The sequence below is a fragment of the Biomphalaria glabrata genome, chromosome 15 (genome assembly GCF_947242115.1).
Source record: "Biomphalaria glabrata chromosome 15, xgBioGlab47.1, whole genome shotgun sequence".
Lineage (NCBI taxonomy): Eukaryota > Metazoa > Mollusca > Gastropoda > Planorbidae > Biomphalaria > Biomphalaria glabrata.
The window spans coordinates 11,970,503-11,997,954 of NC_074725.1; the positions used below are offsets into that span (position 1 = coordinate 11,970,503).

Below are 27,452 nucleotides of genomic sequence, written 5' to 3' on the forward strand. Positions count from 1 at the left end.
CATGTTGCGACGTTGCAGGTCAGTGTTCAGGCCTTGTATGACGAATTGTCTCGATTGCACTGAGTCCCTTAAGTAGTTGAACCTATTTAAACTGCACAAACTAGCACTCACACTCACATTCAAACAAATGACAAACACACACGCACGAATTTAAAAAAAAACATATTCCATTCTGCTACAGATAATTACTCAATTAATCCTAGAGAAATATTTGTTTTGAAAAATTCCTTTTGTTCCTTTGATTTGACCTCTGCGAACTTATCTCAGTTCCTTCCCATAAATATTTAAGCAGACGACATAACACTTCTGCCCGCATGTCTCTTGTGTATCTGTGTTTTCATTGAACTTTTTTTAGAATTTTTTTTTTATTATGAATTTACAAAAGTTCAAAAGAATGATTTAAAACAGACTCGGGAAGAATGAAACGAAACAAAGCAATCTGTGCTCCTTGGAAAGGTCAAAGGTTAAGGCTGTGAAATGTACCTTTGTCTGCTGTAGTGTCTTCTGAAATGTCTGTCCTTGTGAGATCAGTTTTTCCCTGTGTCTTTCGTATTGTCTTCTCGAATGTCTGACCTTGTGCAACGTGTTTCCCCCTATGTATTTCGTTGTGTCTTATAAAATGTCTTGTCTGTTTTTTTCTCACGTCTGCCTTTATTTTAATATGTTCTTTTTCGCCTGACTTTTGTGGCTTCAAACAGAAACACTGAAGTCATGACATCACAAATAAAACTCGGCACAGGTCAGAATAAACTTTCTATTTTTATCAGCGCTAAATAAATCGATTCCAGATGTAAATACTACCCGACCCTGCACGCATAATCAGTTTCTGTCCAGATCCACACCTGCGCTTGCCATGGACACAACATCAACCTTGGTTGAGGCGATGAAGACATCCCCCTGTCTGGTCCTCCCGACTCAGGCGTTTATTTATAAACACATTAACAGCGTCTCAGAATCGAGTTAGTCTTCGTTTGAATTCCAGTTTACACCTCTCTTGACCTGGAGTTTGAAATGTTTCTTTTGAACTGAAAGGGAACATGAAAATAATTGTTTAACTTACATAATACAATGGAGGAGTTGCGCAGAGCAATAGGTTACAGTTAAATCAAGTTTCAAAATAAGATGATAAATTCCTACTTTATAAGGCGCAGTGGCTGAGTGGTAAAGCGCTTGGCTTCTGAACCGCTGGTCCCGGTATCGAATCCTGGTGAAGACAGGGATTTTTAATTTCAAGTTCTTAGGGCACCTGTTAGTCCACCCATCTCTAACGAGTACCTGTGGAAAAGAAAGTAAAGGTGGTTGGTCGTTGTTCTGGCCACATGACATCATCGTTAACCGTTGGCCACAGCAACAGATGGCCTTTACATCATCTACCTTATAGATCACAAGGTCTGAAAAGGGGAGGGGAACTTACTAATGAAGCCGATGGCGGTCTTTTATTTCTTCTTCCATTTACTTCATGTAATGCTTCGTTATTGTAAGGAGGATTTCAAGGGGAAATAACTTTTTATTAATCCCATTATTAAGTAACTGATTCTTCTGCAGTTAAAGAAAATATTGAAAAAAATTTCAATATGTCAGAATAGTAATCACGTTAGTAGCACGACGCTCTAAAAATTTATCTGGGATACCATACAACTGTGTGTGAACCTTTAGTTAGAAGCAAATGATTCATTGTAATGACTTGTGGTTTTGAGTTTTTGACCTGCGGCTGATGTGTTGCCGATGTTTCGACTATGAAGAAGGTAAAGACTTTGATTTAAACTTTAAAGCTTTGCTCTCATTATAACAGGACCGGTCCTATTGAGTAAGGGGAGGCCAGGCAGGTCAGATTACTTAAGATCGTAATTCAAATTTACAAACATCTATTTATCCCCTTATTGAGGGAACATAAACTAATACTATATTGTTCGACTAAATACTGGCAACATATTGTTACAAATGAACAGTGATAGGTAGAGGTCAACGTATGACCCCGGCGAGATGACACAGCAGCGAGTGTCCTCTGGAATCTACATGTACAAACAAAGACAAGATGTGACGTGCCCTCACGTGTTGTTCCAGGGGACGAACAGATCTAAGTAGGGGGACAGTTACTAATGAACAGTGACAGATAGAGGTCACTACGTGTGACCCCAACTTGATGACACTGCAGCCGATGTTTTCTGGAATCTACATGTATAAACAAAGACAGGATGTGACGTTTCCTCACGTGTTATTTCAGAGGATACTAGCCGTGTTTGTGCAACTTTGGACAAGCGATTAGGGACTCTATATAAGCCAGAGAGTTAATGTTAAAGGCAGTCGGATGGAGTCGTGAGTGAGCCGTTACAGTCGATACAGACGGTGTAAGACGTGTGCGGCTCTGTGGAAGAGAAATGTGTACGACTCGATGCAAGTTAACTAGGGTAGAGTTAACTGGAGTGGACTACTGTCGTTAAAGTTAAAGTCTATACAGCGAACTACAGTGGACTTGAGCCGTTACAGTCGATACAGTCGATGTAAGACGTGTGCGGCTCTGATTCGGTAGACTTGAGTACGACTTGGTTCAGCTTTAGGAGACCTGGAGCGACACTGGGAAGTGTGTCGTTGGTCTGTTCTGTGTAATACGGCTCGAGGAAAGTTGAGAAGAGATGAATTGCAACGAAGTGAAGAGATGTATTGCAACGAAGTATAGCTAACTGTAAACTGACAGATATTGTACAGTCTTCTACGCTACATGTTCAAGTAACGAATTGTTAGAGTTAATAGTCATTAAAGTTATATGAAACTGAATGATTAGTCGTCAAGTTCTTTACAGTTTCTTTTATTTGTGTGCCAACTAATACATCTAGCCAGAAAATTCAGAAATACGTAACAATTGGTGTCAGAAGTGGGATCTTTCTGGCTAGAATGTGTTCCATCAAACTTCTTATTGAACTTGACATGAAAGAACTTAGACAAGAGCTTCGAGAAAGAGGTCTACAGCTTAACGGAAATAAGGAAACGCTAGCAGCACATCTCAGACAAGCCCTGTTGGAGGAAGATGAGAATCCGGACACTTGTCAATTTGAAATCAAACCTAATATGACGGAGCTCCTGAGAACTTTGCAATACAAAATGAACTCGGTAAAAGAGAGCATTAAGGAGATAGAATCAGAAGTCAACACCAGATTTTCTTCATTTAACCAGTTGATCGAAGCAATGAATGAGAATGAACAACTAGTTACCACGCCCAAGAAGACAGAAGAAGAAACAGATACGATAAAAGATCAAACTAGAATCATGATTAACGAGCTGCTGAACACCCAACAGTATCAGATTGAGTCGACAGATGAAAGAGCTACACCATTGATGAACAGCGAACAATTGTTCAACCAAGTATGTGGCGATACAGACAATTACGATAGGGATGCTGGTGATGGTTGTGCTGTCTGTGACTGTGATAGCAAACCAAACGAATGTGGCCCACAAGAAATGAAAAGAGACGGTAGCTGTTACTATTTCAACGAAAAGCAGAATGAGATCGCTGAAGAAACAATAGAAGAGACCTATAGTTTGACCGAAGCTTTAGCTACAGATAAACCTGATATGAGTACTTCAACTAGCCAAACAGATCAAGACAACGTTGGGTCTGCGTCCAAGCCTGTTGCTGTGGGCCTTAAAGACTTCTGTCTATCTGTCATTGTCTACTAGAGGAACTCGAACCTGGATTATTGCACCCAGGCGTTTGACAAGAACTGTACGTACGTAGCTATGCAAGAAGACTGTGAATGCCAAGAAATACACCAACAAGCTCTAGACTTAACAGAAGCTTGTACAGCTATCAAGGTAGGCGTGAGAAGCCCTGGTGATAGTCAAGGAATTACAATAGAAACTGATGCTGAAGTTGATGGAACTTTGCACGTTGAATGTTATCAACCTGCCCCACAGTCGAGTCCTCCAGACTCGGATGAAGGTGATGACGTGTTTGACAACTTGCCTTCAAGTGGACTTGCAGCTCATTCGCAAAGCACCCATCGAAGAATAATGCTGAAGCAACTTGTTAGATCAACAGTCTTGATGACTACAGCTATGAAATACAATGCCTTCCTATGTGCTAAGTCGCTGCCATCAGCATTGATCGACAGGAAAGCAAGACAACGACAACGACATCAACGCAACCAAAGAAATATCAAATTGAGGAGGCGGAGAAAGCGACATATGCAGAGTGCAACGTGGATGGCTCCAACAAGATCAAGATACAAACCTGTCAGGTGGGTTTTGTCCTCGCGCTCATCTAGGGTATGATGTACTTCGCCGGGCTCCCCACCTGAGCAGTGTTTATTAGCTTTATGCCGGGGTTATAATTTAGCCTTGGCTCGTCTGCCTGGGCACCCCTAACAGTCTAGTAATCAATTTATGCAATAAATATCTAGGAACGAATAAACCAAATATTAACGTATACTAGTGAATAACAATATTGCATATAACAACAAAGGTTTAATGAGTTAATGATATATATGATATTATGAGGCATACATTATGAATAACTATCAATGGCAATTACAGATTACATTCAAAGGGCTATAGCACACCTTAATCTCAGTGCCATAGTCAATCAGGCCTCACAACGCCAACCCAACGCCACGGGCAATAGTCAACTACCAAGCCTACAACTCAGACTTGACTCCAGCAGAGTCCCAAGCCTGCGTCCCTAGATAAGAAAAATACACACTCCTTTGATACCGCCATTCTCACGATTATTAAAGAAACGATTGTAAAGCTAGGACATGTAGAAGATAGTAAAATAAACTAACTTACCCAATACTGGGGAATAACACCACACAGATAACTCAATCTCAAGGCACACCAAGAGAACACAAAGAGACACATCTCAAGGCACAACAAGAGAACAATGACACCAATATAGCGCATCCTTAGAAACAGAACTAATAAGACCTTATGGTGCTCAAACGAAAATACCCTACCAGATGCGCACGACAAAACCCACCCCTTCTCCCACTGATAGACCCCCACCTGCATTTATGAAACTCCATAGCCCATGTTGTTAGAAAACAAGCCCACCACTTCTCCCACTGATAGACCCCCACCTGCACTGATGAAACTCCACAGCCCATGTTTTTAGAAAGATTCTGTCCGGAACCATCAGACCAAAGAAGAAAGCCTTACGAATCAGTTGAAAGTGTGAAGCCACTAATGAATAATCTAAGAACATTCCTCATGAGAATAGGTTGATGAAGTATAACAGAGGTTTTAGAAGAACGCTAATTAAGTCAGAAGCAAGAAGGACAGAAAAGAAGTAGTTCAAGATGTCAGAACTGTAGTGAGTAACCATCTGTGACAGAACTGTACAAGAAGATCAACCCAACAGGCATCGTACAAACCCAAAGTCAGTTGCTGTTGTAAGAAGAACATGTGAATATTGCTGTACTGTAATGAACCTGGTCATCTCTGAAGAAGCTCTGGAAAAAGCCCTAACCCATCTGTAAAAAGATGCTTGAAAATGTAAAACTCAGCCAGTGAAGCACGAACTCGTTAGAATGCTGATGAATTTTCTCGACAAGAGTGCCCAATGTCGTCATCTGAAGGTCGATGTTTCCATACCAAGATTGATGAAAACATTTGTGAGGACCTGCTGAAAAAATGAGGATTTGGCTCCCATTCTTCTATGGAAAGAAGATGGACAACGGCCAGATTGAAAGAACATCTCTGAGAAGGGGGCAACCACCAAAGCTTCCTTCTTGATCGTCGATCGATTTCATCAGTATCGTGGTGAAGTAGAATCTGTTCGGGACGACGAACAGATCTAAGAAGGGGGCAGTGTTACAAATGAACAGTGATAGGTAGAGGTCAACGTATAACCCCGGCGAGATGACACAGCAGCGAGTGTCCTCTGGAATCTACATGTACAAACAAAGACAAGATGTGACGTGCCCTCACGTGTTGTTCCAGGGGACGAACAGATCTAAGTAGGGGGACAGTTACTAATGAACAGTGACAGATAGAGGTCACTACGTGTGACCCCAACTTGATGACACTGCAGCCGATGTTTTCTGGAATCTACATGTATAAACAAAGACAGGATGTGACGTTTCCTCACGTGTTATTTCAGAGGATACTAGCCGTGTTTGTGCAACTTTGGACAAGCGATTAGGGACTCTATATAAGCCAGAGAGCTAATGTTAAAGGCAGTCGGATGGAGTCGTGAGTGAGCCGTTACAGTCGATACAGACGGTGTAAGACGTGTGCGGCTCTGTGGAAGAGAAATGTGTACGACTCGATGCAAGTTAACTAGGGTAGAGTTAACTGGAGTGGACTACTGTCGTTAAAGTTAAAGTCTATACAGCGAACTACAGTGGACTTGAGCCGTTACAGTCGATACAGTCGATGTAAGACGTGTGCGGCTCTGATTCGGTAGACTTGAGTACGACTTGGTTCAGCTTTAGGAGACCTGGAGCGACACTGGGAAGTGTGTCGTTGGTCTGTTCTGTGTAATACGGCTCGAGGCAAGTTGAGAAGAGATGAATTGCAACGAAGTGAAGAGATGTATTGCAACGAAGTATAGCTAACTGTAAACTGACAGATATTGTACAGTCTTCTACGCTACATGTTCAAGTAACGAATTGTTAGAGTTAATAGTCATTAAAGTTATATGAAACTGAAAGTTTAGTCGTCAAGTTCTTTACAGTTTCTTTTATTTGTGTGCCAACTAATACATCTAGCCAGAAAATTCAGAAATACGTAACAATATGTCTGCTACGCAAGAGACCTGGTACTGTCTGCACTTTGGCTCTAACGCCAGAAAATCAGCAATTAGATCTCGATAATGCTTTCAATATGGTTAGTTCTTGACGGTAGCCTTAAAAATAGGCTTTTTCGGAACCTGTTCTTAAACTCGAAACATATAGTTCGTCTATCGTGGTTCGATGATGACCGCTTTTGTCATCCAGGGGGGCTGAGTGCTTTGTACTGGGGTTTTGTGCCTCCTCATGTGGCTGGTGAGACCCATGTGAGCCCGTAATGTTCGTAATGGCCAGTGTCATCTGCCTCGCTTTTTTCTCTTGTGTTTTTCTCCTGCCAGCGCTTTTCTCTCCCCGGAACATATATAGGCCTAAAAATACACAACGCCAATCTGGGACTCGAAATTCCTTTCTGATAGTGTTTCGTAATGGCGAGGAGTCTTTACAATGAGATCCATACACTCATTAATCTATATCGGGATCTAGTACTATACATTTGCATATTTGAATACATTCTTGGAGTGTACACATCAAGTCTACTTAACTCTTTCTCTCCGTAATTATTTACCACATTCTGGTGGAATCAACGCTGGTATCGTCAGTTAGGAGAGAAAGAGTTAACACTGTGTGCATAATTTTCCTGTACGTTAGTTGTTGTTTTTTTTTATTTTTATTTTTTAACTTTTTCCTGATTACAAAGAAACATTTGAGTCGAGTAAGATAATTAACGCTAAAGCCGTGGTAAAAACAAACGAATAATATTTTTTTCTTTTGACGTCATTCGGAACTATTTTGTTGATAAAAAGCCTAACTTTTGTTTTCAAGATGATTAAATAGTTCTGAAAAATTATAACTGTCAAAGTAGAGTTTTTTATTGTGGAGACATTTAGCTATCGATTTTTTTTTCCCCAAAAGATACACATCAACTGTACATTTAAAATAAAAATCGTTCAAGCGCTTTAGAACTTCCCGTCCAATTTCCAGGCATCTTTTCCCAGTTTTCCATTCCACCAAAGAACAGAGTGCAGGAATGGAAACAGAATACGTGATTGCAAGACAACAATAGATAATTCTAAAATAAATTAACAAAAAAATTGAATCCAACCTTATTCATTAATGTTTCAACCATAATATATATATACATATGTATATATATATATATATATATATATATATATACATGCATGGCATACATACATATATATATATATATATATATATATATATATATATATGTATATGCTATAATGTGCAAAGCCGTATCACTGTAAATGAGTACCTACTAAACACTCGATAGTTTGGAAGGTCAACAGTCTCCCTCAAACATGTTTGGCATGACTTACTTACATTACTCACAGTCCGGTATTCTCACGGACTGAAAGTAGTCAAGGAAAACATGAGGCAGACCTGACAATAAAGGGAGATAACTGTCATAATAGACATCTGGTACATTTCACTGGGATAGTGCCTTGACTCGCTACAGCGGTTCTCATGTTACTTGAATAATAGTATGGCTTTTCTCTAGATATATAAGTAACCTTTTTTTTAAACATCGCCTATTTGCTTCGGTTAAATTCAAGACATAACGGGATGATAAATATATAAGTAACAAAAAAAAAGTTGTTGCTTTTATAGTCAGTTCCTTTTTCCCGAATCATAGGTCTCGTTCTATATATTTCTTGTAATTCTTCAGTATTGAAAGGTCATGGCAACATACACTTACAAAATCAAGTTCTTCTATTAGTCCATCTAATAATTTCCACATATAAATGTACATGATAACCTATGTATGTATTCAACTCCTTATGGACATGCAAGGAAACATTTGAGGTGAGTGCGGAAATACCCGCTGTTCAAAATAGCCTCATTTGAAGATTATAATATTTTGAAAAATTATAACGGCCAAACCAGAGTTTCCTCTTTGTAACTAATTAGCTAGTAATTGCTTTCTTAATGACCTAAACTGTTACATATCTAGCCATTTTCCAAATCCGTGTCCACCCAACCATGAAGAGTTTGCAAATCACTAAAAGGAACACTAAGAAGCAATAGAAAAAAGAACACTTTCAAAAACAACAACAAAGTTTATCTAGGAGAAAGAAGCACTAAGTACTGTCATTTACTCAACATTTCTGGATTTAGTTCCCCTTCTACTATATAAAACAAAATAATTAATTAATTCAAAATGATTAACTTATTATTTAATTATTTTTTTATTGATTCGTGTTTTGTCAAGTTCAATGAATAATTGTGCAAAGTTTTGACTTGATCTGAGAATGGGCAATGGGAGAAAAAAAAACAATAAGTTCTAACTTTTTACCAGACAGAGTTGATATAAGCTTTGTAATAAACAAGAATAATGGTAGAATCGAAACCAATAGGAAGCCATAACAGAATAGTGATGGTTGTATTGTATATACTTTGGGAACTACACACTTCTCTAGCTGAAGACACAACCCTTACCCTCGCAAACTCTGATATGTCAAGCCATTGTGTACATCTGACCCATCAAACTGAACCTGCCACGTCAGACAGCGAGCCGCAGGTAGTAATAGACACAAAAGGGAAAGTACTCTAATCAGATGTGAGCAGACGTCGTGATGGGAAAAAATTGTGAGAAACGTATTTTCTACTAGTACGGGAAAGCAGCGTTCATTATATTGAGGAAAATGGGTGGTCCAGCATCTACAGGTTAGGTCTTGTCGCGGAATGATAGAGAGTCGTGCCCAGGTGTAACATTCAGTATTCAGTAACATTTATATTACAAAGCTTATATCAACTCACTCTGTCTGTCTGGCAAAAAGTTTGTACACGTTATTTCTCCAACACCCAATCTCAGATCAAGTTGGAATTTTGCATAATTATCTCTTTTACTTGACAACACAAGAATCAATAATTAAAGGTTAACAAATTAATGTAACTATTGGTCAGAAATTATTTTGTTTTGGTGTCTCAAAGAAGGGAAAGAAATAGTATTTGACTGAAGTGGTGGTATAAGCTGAACTTATCCGATTTATATTAGGCTGCCGTCTCAGGATTAATGAACACAAACTAGAAACAATACATAACTCTACAATCATCCATGTTTATGGACTCTTCGCTAGCAGAGTAGTTACCGCGTTGGCTTGAGAAGACTGAGAATGCTTAAGCCATGAGTTCAAATTCAGTTCGTACACTTTTTTTTATTTCACTTATTTTTATAAATGTTTTTGTTGTTGTTGTTGTTGTTAATACTGTTACCTTTCATTTTGTAACAATTGTAATTTGAAAAATGACTTTTTTTGTTTCGGCATTTAAAATTAATATTTTTTATTAACTTAATTGCTAGCAGACATGAGTGCACGTTTGTTTCGTCATCAAATTCCAGTAATAAAATGAAATAAGTTTTGCTTTATAATTACTTACAAGGGAGTGAGGCATATAATTAGGCAATTATACTTCTCACTCAACTTCATTTTGTCTTATAAATTTCGAACGTCTCTTCAGAAATAATAAGCAATACGTCCTAGTCAAAACGTCCTGCAGGACGTGAGGGGATATGGCACAGTCAAAGTTCGAACTCGGGACCATAGAGATGACTGTTCCAAGCGCATATCACACGACCAGGCAGACATCCTGGTAAACCTATGGTGGTCAGTGTATTTAGTGTTATGACTATAAAAATGCAATGACATCTTTCTATAATAAGGGCAATACTGCTGCAGACCTGCTTCATCACCAGAAAATTCCTCAGTGAAAACTGATAAAGAGACTAGAATGAATTTTGTTTCTCTTTAACGAAACGTTTCTAAAGATAATAATATTAATAATAATAAGGGTTGTCTTCGAGTCCGAAGATTAGTGAGGAATGCAGTATTTCCCGTGGCTGCGCAGCCCCAGCTGTGACCTACATATTTTGCCAAAACCATTTCAAGCATAACCTTTGTCCGCAGGTAGTTTCTCTCAACCCTTCTATATGTCTCTGAGACATGGACACTAGACAGAAAGGAACTAGGACTACTTGAGCGCTTTCACCAAAGATGTTTGTGCTCCATCATGGACATACGGTGTCAAAACCGCACGACAAAAAGCGGTAACCTTTCGAACGCCGGTATGGACAGTATAGAGGGACTTCTTATGGTCCGACAGCTACGTTGGGCAGGGCACGTGTTCCGTATGGGAGACGAACGTATGCCAAAGACAGTCTTTTTTTTTTGTGAGCTAAAAGGTGGTCGACGTAACAGAGGCGCCCACGGAAACGCTTCAAAGACCAGCTTAGGCTCTTACCTTAGCTGACATAGAAGAGAGCACCTTTTTGCATGCGGCCTCAGAAGGAGACAGCAGGAGGTCACTCACAAAGGACGCGGGATAATCTTTTGAGACCAAAAGAAAATCAGCCGCCGAGGACAGACGCAGAAGGCGAAAAGAAAATCTAAATATTTATAATAATGATAATAATAATGCCGTGAATTTGAATCGCTATTTATTGACCAAAAAAAAAAAAATCCGCTGCAATCATTGACATCGCCGTTATATAAGGAAAACCGAAATGGAAAAACAAAGCTTTTATGACGTCTAGTTTGGATCAGTCCTGTAATTAATTGTAATAGATCTAGACCAACAACAATAAACCTGTGCAATTAGAAATATATTTACCAATTGTTCTGTTTAGCGCTGTTTCATGCTTTTAGCTTTCTCAATATGTTATGATCCTATCACGTCTGGATAAGTTGGCAAAATGAGGGGGGGGGGAGAAAAAAAAGCATTTATAAAACGGGGGTGGGGGTGGGGGGGGGGAGAAAAAAAGCATTTATAAAACTGGGGGGGGGGGGACGGACGTCCTGAATTCGAGAATAATGACTCAAACCGATCTCCTAACCCCTCTTCGTGTTAGGTGTGTATGAAAATCGAAGATTGTATATTACCTATTGTTTGTTTCAAACTTACACCAAAGCGGCGACCTTATAACATAATAATAGTAATAGGGGACGCCTCGGTCAATTATACTTTCTTTCCCTTGTTCGAGATACCAAACAAAATAATTAATTACCGATGGTTGATTAACTAATTGTTTTGTTTTATTGATTATACAATATATCCATTAGCAGCTTTACAGTAGCTTCCAAGACAGCAATAGCTCCGCCCTTTTTAAACTTGCTACAAACGCAACAGTAGCTAGACACGGCCATCTTTAATTCTTAACGTGCTAATCATTATATTCATTTATTTTAATCAATTTTTTGCAAATGATTTTACTAATTAATTAGTTGGAGGGTAAAAATGTGCGTGATAAAATGTGAAACACATTTTGTTGATTCAAAACCTCATGATAGACAACTCGAGGAATAAATGGTTTGCACATTTGATTGAGCGAGCATTTGTTGTTATTTTGGGGTAGTTTTTTTTTTTTTTTTTTTTTTCGCCTGTTGAGAAATGACAGCACAGAAACTATATATTTTTAATAACCTGTCAAAAAGTGAAATGAGGACTAGACTGATGTTGAGATTGTTGTGACATGACAAACAAGAAGGTTGCTGAGTCGACGACTTAGTTTACGAGTTGAAGTTGAAGTTTAGATTTGTTCATTAGCGCCAGTCTTGGAGAATAAGATGATCCACTGAGCGCTGCCAATTAAGATGCGGTATGGCGGAGGGTCTGACCAGTGGCCACAGCAACAAATATAGCGTGTGAAAATAAAATATTGAAGAATGAGCCCTATGGATTTATTATTTCATGTAACTCTTCAGTCTCCAGTGCCTACAGCTTTTCCAATACACAAAAAAAATAAATATATATGTGTGACATGATTATGGCATATTGATTATGCAGAGTTTCAGAATTTCTGTGACATAAATCATTGTTTAAGTTTAGCTCCCAGGGGCCTTTAAACGCTACTTTTAAAACTTCCTTAAGCTTTCATTGTTTTCTGTACTATATTTGTAATAAAATCACTTGATGTTGTTTTTGGCGTCATTGATACGTTATATCACGTGATACTCACTATTTTCACCATTTTCTCATCAGAAAGATACTTTCCTTGCATTGTACTAACTGCGATATGTTCTAACTGAATAACTGTCACGTGATTCGTCATTCTCCAGTATGTCTTCATTATATATAGTTTTAACTCTCTCAGCTATGTGACGTGCGTATTGCAACTCTCCCATATGTATGATAGGTGCATGATTATAACACTCCCTATCATATAACTCAGAGGTTCTCAAACCTTTTTGACCGGGGACACCCTTATATAGTCATAACCTGCCCAAGGATCCCTAAGAGAAAAGTTGTATAAGTAACAAATGTATAAAAAAAATGGTTGAAGGAGAGTTTATTCAGATTTATAACTTTTGTTTAATATGAAATTTAAAACAATGACTTTTGATGATGTTTTACGAGTGTATATAAGCCGGACTCAACGAGCAAAACTTTCGAGTCGGCTTCTTTTATAATTATTATTATGGCAATGAATTCATGTTGTACCAAATACGAATACGTAAAAGCAGTCAACAACTTCTTTACAATGACCCACAATGACCCATAACTGGCCATAACGCAGGATATAACTTTAGAATCTGTTTTTGTAATCAGAATTTGTGGTGTTCTTGTTCGAAAATTGTTTGAGGTCTGGAGTTTGTGGACATTCAATAAGTTGATCATGCATTAGTATGGATTCATCTGTGATTGGAATCTTAGTTTCGAGTCTGTTATATCCAAGTGAACAATATTTTCAAATCTTTGATTTAGGTCGTACGTAATAAACATATTAAACAATAATGAGTGGCGACTTGATTTTTATTCAAATTATCCGATCGGATAAGCTGCCTATTAGAGAAGTAATTTTAACTTTATACAATTATAACCTGGGGTTCCGCGGACCACCTTTTGAGAATCTTTGATCTAACTTTCCTAAAAATATCATTATCTGATAGTTGTATGGTTATGACTAGCCCAACTGAAAGAACGGCGTGTGGTTATAACTCCCCTAAATGTATGGCTGGTGTGTGGTTACAAATCTCCTAAATTTATAGCTGGTGTGTGGTTACAAATCTCCTAAATGTATAGCTGGTGTGTGGTTACAAATCTCCTAAATTTATAGCTGGTGTGTGGTTACAAATCTCCTAAATTTATAGCTGGTGTGTGGTTACAAATCTCCTAAATTTATAGCTGGTGTGTGGTTACAAATCTCCTAAATATATAGCTGGTGTGTGGTTACAAATCTCCTAAATTTATAGCTGGTGTGTGGTTACAAATCTCCTAAATATATAGCTGGTGTGTGGTTACAAATCTCCTAAATATATAGCTGGTGTGTGGTTATAACACTCCCTACTGTGTTAACGGTGTAGGACTAAGTGGGTGGTTAGCTGAAACTAATGTACAGATGTGCAGTTGGAAGACATCGTTGACTAGACCTGCTGAGGTCTACGACTGAGAGCCACATTTCTTAAAGCGTTCTCTATGAATGAGAGCCTTGTTCCTTCCATCAATCATTTTTCCCTGCTAGAAGTTGGGAGAAATTCTAGTCAGCACTGGAATGAATGTAAAAAAAAGGTACATAAGGAAGAGAAGAAAAAAAAAGGCGCATCCTATTCTCCTTCTGTCTTCCTTTCTCGCCCCACTTCCCTCCCCCCCCCCCGTTCCTACTTTTCTTGCACTATTTTGACCTTTAGCTCGCGCTCCTTCAAAACACGTGTTTCCGGCTCTGACTTTCGGTAATTCCTGCTTTCGCGCCCTCGACGTGCGCATGCGTGATATCAATCAAGGGGGTTCCGCTTGGAGAAATAGAGCTGGTTGAAAGCGTGCAGCTAACTAAACATGAAAGCCCTCCATTGTTTTCACTTGGTCCACAGGTCACGTGACAGAATACACAAATGTATATCTCACAGTGACAAGAGTACCCCTTCTACTTCCCGCTTTCTCCCCCCTCCCCCTCCCCTCCACAAAACCAATTTCGTTGTCTCTCTTTCCAGACGCTTCTAAAAACATTTTTTTTTCGAGGCGATTGCAAAACCTTCTATTATTGTGGTCTATAGAAAGCACTGCAAGTGGGGTGAAAATGGGTTCCAGGAATGCCATTGTGAAAGATGTTTTGCTCGTTCTCAGAGTAGAAGGTGAAAGAGTTGAGGAACCTGCATACTGGATAGATTTTTTTTATCAGTGGGACCGTTGATATAAACATATTCGTTTAAAATCGCTTTCCGATAACCTGAAAAACCATTGAAAAAGAATGCTTCTAAATAACCTAACATTAATCTGCTAGGTCACTCATGGAATTATACTAAGTTCCATGGGTCACTAAACAGTCATGTTGACAATTGCACACGTTTCCAATTATTTTTTTTTATTTGAGACCTCGTACCGTAAGCTCGATGAAAAACCAGAAGACGTAACGCGTTCAACTTATTAGGGATTTTATTTCACTTCGAATCCAATCCAACTTTTGTTTATAAGATGTTGAGTTTATTGAACTGATCTCTCACGCTGTGACGAATAGCAGTGCACCTGCCAATCCGGCAATGCAAAGCAGAGGAACGTGATGAGTTGAATTGAATCTCTGAGCATGTGGGTAACTAGCTTTATGTCATTCTCCACTGGGGTGTTTTGTTATATAAGCATGATTTCATTGACCAGATTCAGGCCGTGGCTTCGCTAAAATGCTTGACGACATGGACACGATTTTATTGACCAAATTGAGCCCTGGCTTCACTAAAAGGCTTGATGACATGGTCAAGTCGGCCTACGCTGCATTAGCATAACTGAAGATTATGTGGGCTCGACGCTCATTCTATCTTTATTTCTGCCTGTGGTCCGGTCTGAGGTATGGTTCACCAACCAGCTTTCTCCAGGCGTCTCGGTTCTGGGCCAATTTCTCTTTCTTGCACTGATGATATTGTAGAGTTGTGTATTAGTATTGAGGATTTATTGTCACAAGATCTGAACCTGTCTAAATGTCATAGTTTAAGTATTATGTAATGAATTCTAAAGCGAATGATGTTGGTGTTTGCATCTATATTTTATCTGTATTGCTGCCTGGTCTTTTGGTATGCGCTCTGGAATGTTGTTCGGTGGTCTCAAAGGTCCCGGTTTTGAACCCATCCCGCTGCCATTCATTATAATCCTGCGGGAGGTTTTCGGCTAAGGTGTAATTATCCTTGAAATCGGAAGGAACATCCGAGACATGTACAACATCTTACATGTATCTTTAGTACAAATCAAATTGAATGATTAATACTTTTTGTCTGGTAATGTTTATGTTTACTATTTTAATGCATTTAACTTGTTATTCAATATTGACCAAAGATATGTTGATGTTATATAAAGAAGTTATACCTTGACAACAATGTATTTTATTTGTAAGTTATATAAGTCTTTACGTTTTCTATTCTCCATATGACTTGCTGTCATGTTATATTGAATGAGTTTGTCGTGGGATCAAAACAACTAAACTAGCAGCACTGTTGCCAACTTTTACTCGGCTGTAATATTTTATTTTGTTATACCTTTGCTTTACCACTAGACTTTGACTTTCTGTGACGTCAATAAGTCGCAGCTTGTAGCCCTGGGAAAGGTGTAAACAACTTGGAAAAGTAAATTATGTACTGTTGAAAGAATAGAAATGAAGCTTCCAGACTGATTTAAGGAAGTGTCAACAACGATATAACCTAGACGAATTGCTTTGACTGTTGTGTCTTTATTGCGAAACAGAGAAACGTAGAGCAAGAGTCTAAGTTTAAACCCAGAAGTTAACTTTCATTTTGTTTTTCACATTATAGGGGATTCTTTGTTTCTGTTGTCCAGCTGGGAACTGGGAAGGAAGGAACATGTTTTTTTTTCTCTTTACTTTCGCGAGAAAAATAAGCAAAATACTTTTGAAAAAAACAAAGATTATCAAGGAGAAGAACTCTACATTTACAGTCATCTAACTCAATATTATACGATTTATTTCCCTTTTCAATATCAAACAAACTTAATTAATTACCACAAACTAATTAATTAATTGGAAATTTAAAAAAAATTTATTCATGTTTTTTTTTAGGAACAATGAATAATTGTGCACAAGTTTGAGCTTGATCCGAGAATGGGAAGTGAGAGAACTAACGTGTACACAATGTGTACCAGACATTGACGGAATGAGTTATTAGAAGCTTTGTAACAAGAATAGACACTCGCCAGAAAAAAAAAAAGTTAATTAATATTTACAAATGTTGATGTGGGAGGTCACGTGACCTTATTTAGCTCACCTAGACAAGGTAACACCATCAGAAGACTTACACAAACAGTCCTGAATACATCCTAGGTCAAGACTCTAGAGACTCTGGTTTCTGTTGTACTGCTCATCTCCTGCGTGCTACTAGAAAAGAAGAAATCTTTTTATTGTATATATTTATCAACAACACAGTCACATCCTTTTAAACACCAGCATGGGAAGTAAAGAAAGCAAGAATTATAGCCCCTTAGTCCGTAAAAACAATAAGATAAAAGAGAGACCTTGATAGAGTAACGATCTCACAGCTACTAATTTTATCATTTGAGTAGAGATCTCACAGCTACTAATTTTATCATTTGAGTAGAGATCTTACAACTACTAATTTTATCAGTTGAGTAGAGATCTTACAGCTACAAATTGTATCATTTGAGTAGAGATCTTACAACTACTAATTGTATCATTTGAGTAGAGATCTCACAGATACTAATTTTATCATTTGAATAGAGATCTTACAACTACTAATTTTATCCTTTTTTTTCTACTTCTGTAAGTGTTAATTATTATTCAAGATTTCCACAATCAACTAAACAATGTCAATGACGCTTAATTAACTTTACTGTTGCCAACTAAAAAAAAATAACCGTGCAATAATTTTAATAATATCTCAATGAGTGGCAGTTGATCTTGGTATCAAATCACTTTTTCTATCGCTAGTTGGTTGCCCATTTGTTTATAAATAAGTTGAAAGTCATAAAAGAAAAGTACAATGTTCAGTATTTTCTAATGAAAGCGATGTACACATTTGATTCTGCAGTGCTAAACAGTGTATAAAATGATCATATCAATTTAAAAACAACCTAGCTTATCAACCCTTCCTCTAGTTTGTACACCGGATACACCAAGAAAGCTTGCTATTGATAGACTTTCAGCTTTGTATGGGAAACTCCAATGTAATGTTTATACTTTGAATTTCTATTCTGTAATTAACAGTATACTGCTGGTTTACACTTTACAGTATTGTGTATTAATCTTCGGACTCGAAAAAAAGCCTTATGTTAGTTATATGTACAGTGCAGTGCTTATTTATAGTGTACTGTTTGTTTATAGTGCAGTGCTTGTTTATAGTGTAGTGTTTGTTTATAGTGTAGTGCTTGATTCGAGTACAGCGCTTGATTATAGTGTAGTGCTTGTTGAAAGTGTAGTGCTTGTTTATAGTGTAGTGCTTTTTTATAGTGTAGTGCTTGTTTATAGTGCAGTGCTTGTTTATAGTGTAGTGTTTGTTTATAGAGTAGTGCTTGTTTATAGTGTAGTGCTTGTTTATAGTGTAGTGTTTGTTTATAGTATAGTGCTTGTTTATAGTGTAGTGCTTGTTTATAGTGTAGTGCTTGTTTATAGTGTAGTGTTTGTTTATAGTGTAGTGCTTGTTTATAGTGTAGTGCTTGTTTATAGTGTAGTGCTTGTTTATAGTGTAGTGCTTGTTTATAGTGCAGTGCTTGTTTATAGTGTAGTGTTTGTTTATAGAGTAGTGCTTGTTTATAGTGTAGTGCTTGTTTATAGTGTAGTGTTTGTTTATAGTGTAGTGCTTGTTTATAGTGCAGTGCTTGTTTATAGTGTAGTGTTTGTTTATAGAGTAGTGCTTGTTTATAGTGTAGTGCTTGTTTATAGTGTAGTGCTTTTTTATAGTGTAGTGCTTGTTTATAGTGTAGTGTTTGTTTATAGTGTAGTGCTTGTTTATAGTGTAGTGCTTGTTTATAGTGTTGTGCTTGTTGATAGTGTAGTGCTTGTTTATAGTGTAGTGCTTGTTTATAGTGTAGTGCTTGTTTATAGTGCAGTGCTTGTTTTTAGTGCAGTGTTTGTTTATAGTGTAGTGCTTGTTTATAGTGTAGTGCTTGTTTATAGTGTAGTGCTTGTTTATAGTGTAGTGCTTGTTTATAGTGTAGTGCTTGTTTATAGTGTAGTGCTTGTTTATAGTGTAGTGCTTGTTTATAGTGTAGTGCTTGTTTATAGTGTAGTGCTTGTTTATAGTGCAGTGCTTGTTTATAGTGCAGTGCTTGTTTATAGTGCAGTGCTTGTTTATAGTGCAGTGCTTGTTTATAGTACAGTGCTTGTTTATAGTGTAGAGCTTGTTTGCTTCACAAAAGACGATATTTACTATCCACTTTATTGCAAAGATGTTAATAAAACTTTTGTAGGAACACACGTGTGTGTGTGTGTGTCTGTGTGTGTTAGTGAGTGCATGTTTTAGTGTGTATTTGTATCGTTTTAAAACCTTCATAAAACTAACAGCTGCCAAAAAGAAACTAGAAACACTGTTCTATATTGAAGTTATTTTGCTATTAACCGAACTGTTAAAATAAAAGGAAAGGAACAGAAAATCGAGGTCAGGTCACAACAAAAACTGTGTCAGAAAGTTAAAAGAAACAAAATAAAAATATGAAGAAGTACAATACTTCAAAAAAGTAGAAAGAGGAGGAATAAAAAGAGAATGATGGGCCAGCAAGAAAACGAAACAAAACAAAATAGATAACTCGATAGTGGGCGGTGTCTGCAAACATTTAGGAAGAAAACGAAGAAATTCAAACTCGGATGTTTTTAAGCAAAACAATAAACATGTAAACTTCCTGTTGCTTCTTTCCAATGTCATAAACTTTTTTTTTTTCTCAAAAACTTTTTCCCCCTAGCAGTGAACTAAAAATGTAGTCTGCCTGGAGGATTCAATTCTCCTCATGCTAATGCAACCCCCGCGGGATGATGGTGAAATTCAAGCCTCCATGTTTATAAATATCAGCATCAGCCAACCGCGGAGCTAATTTTGTAGCACGTGCGGGTAGCACGTGATTAATGCACAGTGATGGAGCTCTCCTCACTTCTGGGGAACAAAACGCAAAACAATTTTTTTTTTCGTTTCCCGTGAATTTGAATCAATTGTTTTCCGTTTTACTAAAGCCCAGGAATGTAAAGCATTTGTTTCTATAGGTAACTGAAATAGAGAAAAAAAACACAAACCTATATATATATAATTCTCTTCATAGCTCAACAGTTTGGACAAGAAGAAGTAAAGGAAAGATCACTCTTTTATTTCTGCAAGTCGGACTAGAGTTACCCCACGTAACTTAAGCGGCGAAAAAAAAGGGGGTATTCACCTATCACTAAATAGCAGGACTGGACTTAAACATTGTGACCAAGAAGCCATGGTCTGTGAGAAAAACATAGCAAAATAATTTTAAAAAAAACAAAGCTTACAATATGCGTTCTTGTATCAATTAGTTTGGATCAGTGATGTCATTAAATTTGTAATAGCTCTAAACTAACAATAAAAAGCATTTATAAAAATATATTTGAAAAAAAGGGAACGACCTAAAATTAAAACTTGTGGGATAGAGCCTTCTGAGGCTTCTCAAGCCAACGCGTTAATCACTCTGCTAGCAAATATTTTATGAACATGAAAGGTAGTTATAGTTATATATTGTTTCTATTTCATGTTTGCGTTCACTAACCCTGATACGGCAGCCTATTATAAAGGGAACTTATTCAGCTTATACCACCACAACAGTCAAGTACTATCTTTCCCTTGTTTGAGATACCAAACTAAGTAATTTTTTACCATAGTTAGTTAACTAATTGATTTTTTTTATTGATTCTTATGTTGTGTGTGTATAAAAAAAAGTTCCCCTTTCAAACCTTGCGATCTATAAGGCAGATGAGGATAAGGTCATCTGTTTCTGTGGCCCACGGTTAACGAGCCAGTATACGACCAACCGTCTTTACTTTCCCCAACTAAAGTCAGGTACCCGTTAGAGTTGGGTGGACTCATGGGCCCCTAAAAATCCCGAAATTAAAAATCCCAGTCTTTACCAAGATTCGAATCCAGAACGTCAGGTTCAGAAGCTAAGCACTTAATCACTCAGCCACCGCGTTCCCTAAACCAATCATATCATATTCTTGGCTTAGAACTTGAAATAATCTTGAGCAGACTTCTTTTTAAAGAAACCTGAACATAACTTTAATTTATATATATAATAATAATCAAAAGGATTGTCTTCGAGTACAAAGATTATTGAGGAGTGCAGCATTTAACATGGCTTCTTAGGTCTATCTGCGACCTACATATTTTGCAACATCTAGCGCAAGCATTACCATTGTCCACCGGTGGTCGATTTAGATTTTCATTTCGCCGTCTACGTCTGTCCTTGGCAGTGGATTTTCTTTTTGTCTCAAATATGTATCCCGCGGCCTTTGTCAATGATCTCCAGCTGTCGCGTTCCGAAGCCGCCAGGTGATCTCTTTCATGTCAGCTAAAGCAAGATGGCGCCTGAGCTAGTCTTTAAAACGTATCCGTGGGGCACCTCTCAAGTCGACCACCTTTCAGCTCACTAAAAAAGACTGACTTTGACAAATGTTCGTCCCCCATACGTACCGTGTTCAGCTTTCAATTTATATATAGATGTATGCAGATATACAAGTTAAGGCCTGATACTTTCAACAAGATTGAACTCACTAAAAATACAATTCTTTCTGTCACATGTCTCTCGCTTGTTCTCCCATTCAAACTTCATATGCCTAGAATTACGACAGACTACCTCGTGATTTCATCAAAATCTCTTAAGCCTACAAAATCACCATCGTGATTTCTCCTAAGTGTTAAGTGGAGATTTAGAAGATAAACACACACAAAATTGTGATATAAAGGAAATTGATCTTCAATACTGAAAAACAAAAAAATTAAATTGAGCTACAAACGGGAAGAGCGTAGAAAATGGGATTCTACATTGTACGAAAATTATCATATAACCATAGACATAAATAAATATAGACTGGCCAATTAAAGAGTTTTATGAAACGAAAATTTGTGACTTGCAATTTTGTGTACTTTATTATACAGCATTTATGAGCAGTATAAAAGTGCTTTTTTAACTTTGATACACACCTATATATTGTAAATAAGGAGGCAGTGTAGTTTTGTTTAATCTCTAAGAATGAAGATCATGCAATTTTTCATAATTCGGAAATCCGAATAAAAATAGATATACATGTTTTCAAGTTACTTCCTTTTTCCAGTCTATATTTATTTATGTCTATACATGCATATAACTTTAAAAAGCAAACAAACTCCTAGCTTATCAACACTTCCTTTGTTCTGGACACCAGATACACCAAATAGCTTTTTATATTGTTACCGCTATAGATGAAAATATCTAACATATTGACAAATGTTTCATAACTTTAATTTGACGTATGCTCAAAGAGGTGTGTGATATTGTAAAAAATAAAATTCTGTTCGGGTTCTGTTTCTGGTGGTTTTTTTTCATTTGTGAGATGTGAGTTATATATAGACAAAATAGAGCAACTTATTGTTCGTTCTCGAATAAATAAAGAAAAACACTTTCCTCATTACAGAAAGCTTTTAGAAATAACTGACATTGTATGTATATTTTTAAACCATTTGAATACTGTAAAGTATTCCAATGACAATATGATTGCCTTTTCTAACTGAATACTATCACGTGTTACGAGTCCATTGGGCTAATCGTATTGTGTTGATTGCCTTAATACTAGTAGTATAACTCCCCAATCCAAAGGTACAACTGAAGTGTTTCTTAACGTCATATTTACATCCTCTGAAGTGTCCGTGTTCAGAATCACTTCGACTTTAATCTTCCCACACTTCACTGCGCTTGTCTATCGAGCCTCACCAAGATGGTTCCATCACGGAGCCTCGTTTTAAAGGCTGTAAAATAAATGTTTCGTGAAACGGTGAAGATTCCAGAGAGGAAAGAAAAGTGTACGCTTATTCTCTCCCTTTAATTTTTTTTAATACAAAGCTTATATGACCTCTGTCTGTCTGTCTGTCTGGTAAAAGTTTGAAAATGTTTTTCCACCCATTTCCCATTCTCGGAACAAGTTGAAATTTCGCACAATTATTATATTATTATTATATTATTATAAGAACAATTTAATTTTTCATATACTTCATAAATGATGGCAGTAATTAGCGGTTCTTTCCCTTAGATATGCTCTTTTTTTTAATATATATATTCTTTTCCTTTTTTTTTTGTTTCCACTTTTTAGTCAAGCTCACTTTGTGTTTAATTAACCGTAAGAGGCTTTGGGTGATAAATAAATGCTTCTAAAAGCTAACAAATAAATACTATGTACAAACTAGCCCGAATATGCCTAGATATAGGGGTTGCCTTGGGTGATTGAGAAGGTCGTTGTCTAGGGGATTTAATCGCTGACTAGCAGCTCTAGGTCCTAGTTCAGTCTTTTGACAGCTTAAAGATCTAGTCCAGCCAGTAAAGCCCAGTCTGTAGGTCCTGGTGAACAAGTCAAGTAGTTGAACATAGTTTTCTGCTTTATGTACAAATAATATACTAAACATTCATATTTTATTTGTTCAAAATGTTTTACCTTTGTATGGGGGCGACCATATGTAAAAAGGATATTACAGTAATAGGAAAAATACAATATAATTGTTATTAGCCCCGTGAGATCTGTCTTTGAATAATTGTTTAAAATTGATGTAATAATTAATGAAGAGTCTTTAGATTTAGGAATTAAAAACTAGGAAGTAGAGAGAGTTTATAAGTTGTGTTTGTGAACTGTTTCGATTGAAGAGCTGTTAATTAAAGAGCGAGATTATTATAAATCTCTGTAATGTGTGCGATATAATTTGTTTCCAATTGCTCCTTGGAAGAGCATAATGTCTACCTGGTGATTCAGATACTTTGCGCATCTTTGTTTGGCAATACGCTAATTAAACTTTCTCGAATCCAGCGTATTATTTTTATTATGTTGATATCAAATTTTAATCAAGCATGGGATTCAAATACATAAACGTCAATATTAAAAAAAACACATTGTGAATAAATTATGCATTTTTCCAGTATCAATCTAATCTCTTTGATAAAGTATTCTAAATACTGATTAAAAAGAGTAATGCAATAGTATGCAGCGTGCAGAAATCAGTCTTTGCCAAGTGTATTCGGGGTTCACCTCCCCTTCTTACAATACCTCATTATCTTAAATATGACCTTCCTTATTACAAATTGTCCCAAATGCCTCCTTCCTCCCCAACTCTCTCTCTCTCTCCAATGTATCCTGCATGCTTCTCTCTCTTTACAATGTGTCCTGCATGCCTCTCTCTCTTTCTCTCCAATGTATTCTGCATGCCTCTCTCTCTCTCTCTCTCCTTACAATGTGTCCTGCATGCCTCTCTCTCTTTCTCTCCAATGTGTCCTGCATGCCTCTCTCTCTTTACAATGTGTCCTGCATGCTTCTGTCTATACAGCGTGTCCTGCATTCATCTCCTCACACAAAGTGCTCTATACCTCCCCCCCCCTTCCCTCCCTTTGTTTGAAAGCCAAACGTCATTGCGGTCTGGTGTTTTAGCAAAGACTATACGACGTGTACACGTAGACCTGTACACATCCACAGACTCAGTACAGCAGCCCGAGATCTAGCCAACTATAAATAAACCTAGATCTAGATACCTGGGTTCTCACCGATAGCCCACTTCGCTCAATCTCAATAAACCTTCTTGAACAGTTTTATATTGGACAGTGTGAGCAGTATCCGCATCTTGACATCTGTCTAGCAATTTTGGATTTAGTGTATTATAAAGTTACACAAACTTTTTTTTTGTCTTTACAATTGTGTAAATCTTGTAGGAAGGATCAAAATAACGCCCTAAGATAAAAGCTGTGTTCTATCACCTTACATAGTCCTTTGTCGTTGTCAAAGCTAATTCTGATGTTTAGATTGTCTAAGAAAGAGTTTTCTTCCTTATTACACGCTATAATGTCGTTATGTTTGTTTGTTTGTAAAATGTTTTACATGTTTCGGATGTTCCTTCAGAGTTGAAGAAAATTACTTCCTAGTCCAAACCTCCCGCAGGACGACGGGGGATGGGAGCGGGCAGGGTTTGAACCCGGGACCATCGATAAATCTGAACGACATTCCAGCGTGCAAACCGCACGACCAGGCAGCCATCCCGCACGACCAGGCAGCCATCGTTAAATCTAATTCTGATGTTAAGATTGTCTAAGAAAGAGTTTTCTCCCTTATTACACGCTCTAATGTCGTTAAAGCTAATTCTGATGTTTAGATTGTCCAAGAAAGAGTTGTCTCCCTTATTACACGCTCTAATGTCGTTAAAGCTAAGTACCTGGTGACCGAGCCTTGCTCGGATGAATAATTTGTTAAGGAAGGATATATGCCCGAAGTTATTTAGGGAATATTTTTGTAATTACGAAAAGTCCTCCTACAGTCTAGACAAACCACAACTCACGTCGTGTCGTTTTACAATACATCTTTTGCGTAAAACTATTGGGCTTTAGTTCGAAGCATCAAGTGATGCAGAATCTCTACGTTATAGGGTAAAACGTGCACCTTGTAACAAAGTTATATAGCGCATTTTTTTCCTTAGAGACTTAAAAACATCGCGTTAGTATTCCAAAGAAGTGTTATTGTGGGGCATCTCTGTTACGCTGACCACCTTTCAGCTCATTAAAAAAAGTGCCCTGCCCAGCGTTACTGACGGACTGTAAGAAGCTCATACCATTTCGCAAGAATATCGCTGTTTTTTTTTAGTGCGGCCTTGCCACAGTATGTCTATGATGATGTGCAATTATCTTTGGTGAAGGTGTTCAAGAAGTCTTAGTTGCTTTCTATAAAGTACTCATGTCTCAGATCCACAAATTAGGGTTGAGATAGCCACTATTTGGTAGACACTGATTTTTGTAGACAGGCGGAGCGATTTATTTCACGACATTCTCGCTTGGAGGCTTGATCACATATCAACCTCCCTTTAAAGCAAAGCGTCATTTGATACTATGCTTCCCAGATATGTGAAGTTAACTATCACGTTAAGGGATGTCTATGCGAGGTGATCTTTGGCTGAGCAGGTTTTATAGGGTGACCTCTGTAACATAACATCTGGAACATGATTTCCCCGAAGGTTCAAAAGCCCAGCGCTAATTCTAGGTGTAAATCATTAAATTAAACCATTATAACTTATAATAGGGTTCCCGTGATCTCCTTGTTTTCAGGAGCTCCTGGAAATCTCCTGAAACTCATAAAAATGTCCTTAAAATAGACAAAATTGTCATTTTGGGGTGTCAATAAATATAGTAAACGCCAGTCCTACGCGTGATATAAACAAAACGGCATCGTCAGCTTTCATTTAATAAAAATGTAATGCAAATGTAATGCAAATACGGATTTATTTTGTTATCAAAATCTTTATTTTCACTTATTATCCTTATCCCTACCCTTACTGGTCCGCTCGTAATCCATTTGACATAGGGCCCCGCAAATGTTAGGGCCGGCCCTGGTTGTGCAAGTAAGGCATAGATAAGCTGTGTTATGACCATTTTCTATGTTTTGGTATGGGACAGTAGACTTCGAAGCTTAAACACATTGCAATAATTCACCAGCAAAATAATAACAAAGTAAAAGCTACCAACGGGTTTACGCAATTAAAGTGTAAATAATTTATAAAGCCTTTAAAACACAATAACTAATCATACATAAAGATATTTAATTTCATTATTTTTTTCCATAGTTTCATAATGGATCAATGTACAATAAGATGGTGCGCAAATGTTTAATTACGCCAATTGAATCATTAAAACTTTTTCTTGTTTGCGAAGAAATGTCTTATTGTACTGCTGTGAGCCTAGTGACGTAAGCGGTGTCAAGTTTTTTTTCCCATTGACGTCATATAGAAAATTTCATTTATAAAACATTCTAGCCAAAATTAATTTTTCGATAATGAGCCATTTTCAAACCGATATAACGGTCGACCTCGAGTTTTCCCGATGTTTTCCCGATGAGTTGAGAATTTTTTTCTCACTATTATGCACATACCGTGAACTTTTAAAGAAAATCGTTAGAGCCGTTTTCGAAATAAAATGTATAAATATATATACATACATACATACATACAAGAATTGCTCACTTAAGAATACAAAATATCAGGTGACCGAGCCTCGCTCGGATGAATAATTAGTTAAGGGTATATACCCGAAGTCATTCTGGAAATATTGTTGTAATTACGAAAATGAACGATCGGGTAAAGACTATCAATCCGAAGAGTTGCTTTTTCGTTCTGTCAGTTCTCAATGTAATTGTACATGGCGATTAAAACAGAAAGTCCCCCCAACAGTAGGCCTATAGAAAACCACAGCTCACGTCTTAACGTTTTACATTGCTTCTTTCGCGTAAAACTATTGGGCTATTATAGGCTTGGAAGAAAGTCTTTGCAGTGTTACTTCTAAAATGGTTACTTTCTGACATTTAATATTGCAATTAATATATTCATTATGGCTCTGAGACATGGACACTTTACAGAAAACAACTAAGACTTCTTGAGTGCTTTCACCAAAGATGCTTGCGCTCCATCATGGACATACGGTGGCAGGACTGCACTACAAACAGCCATGTCCTTTCCAACGCCGGTATGGACAGTATAGAGAAATTTCTTATGGTCCGACAGTTGCACTGGTTAGGGCACGTATCCCGTATGGGAGACGAACGAATGCCAA

At 37.4% G+C, this 27,452-nt stretch overlaps 1 protein-coding gene and 1 long non-coding RNA gene across 5 annotated transcripts in view; one reads left to right on the forward strand and one right to left on the reverse strand.

Moving 5' to 3' along the window:
• Window positions 1–27,452, forward strand: part of LOC106063472 (uncharacterized) — an 80,662-nt gene that overhangs the window by 8,831 nt on the left and 44,379 nt on the right. The gene's annotated exons all lie outside the window — the stretch shown is intronic.
• LOC106073946 (uncharacterized) lies at window positions 4,447–4,961 on the reverse strand. The gene is made up of 2 exons (XR_001218862.2): window positions 4,783–4,961; window positions 4,447–4,675 (listed from the first exon to the last, which is right to left on the reverse strand). It is a non-coding gene; the product is annotated as an uncharacterized LOC106073946 (long non-coding RNA).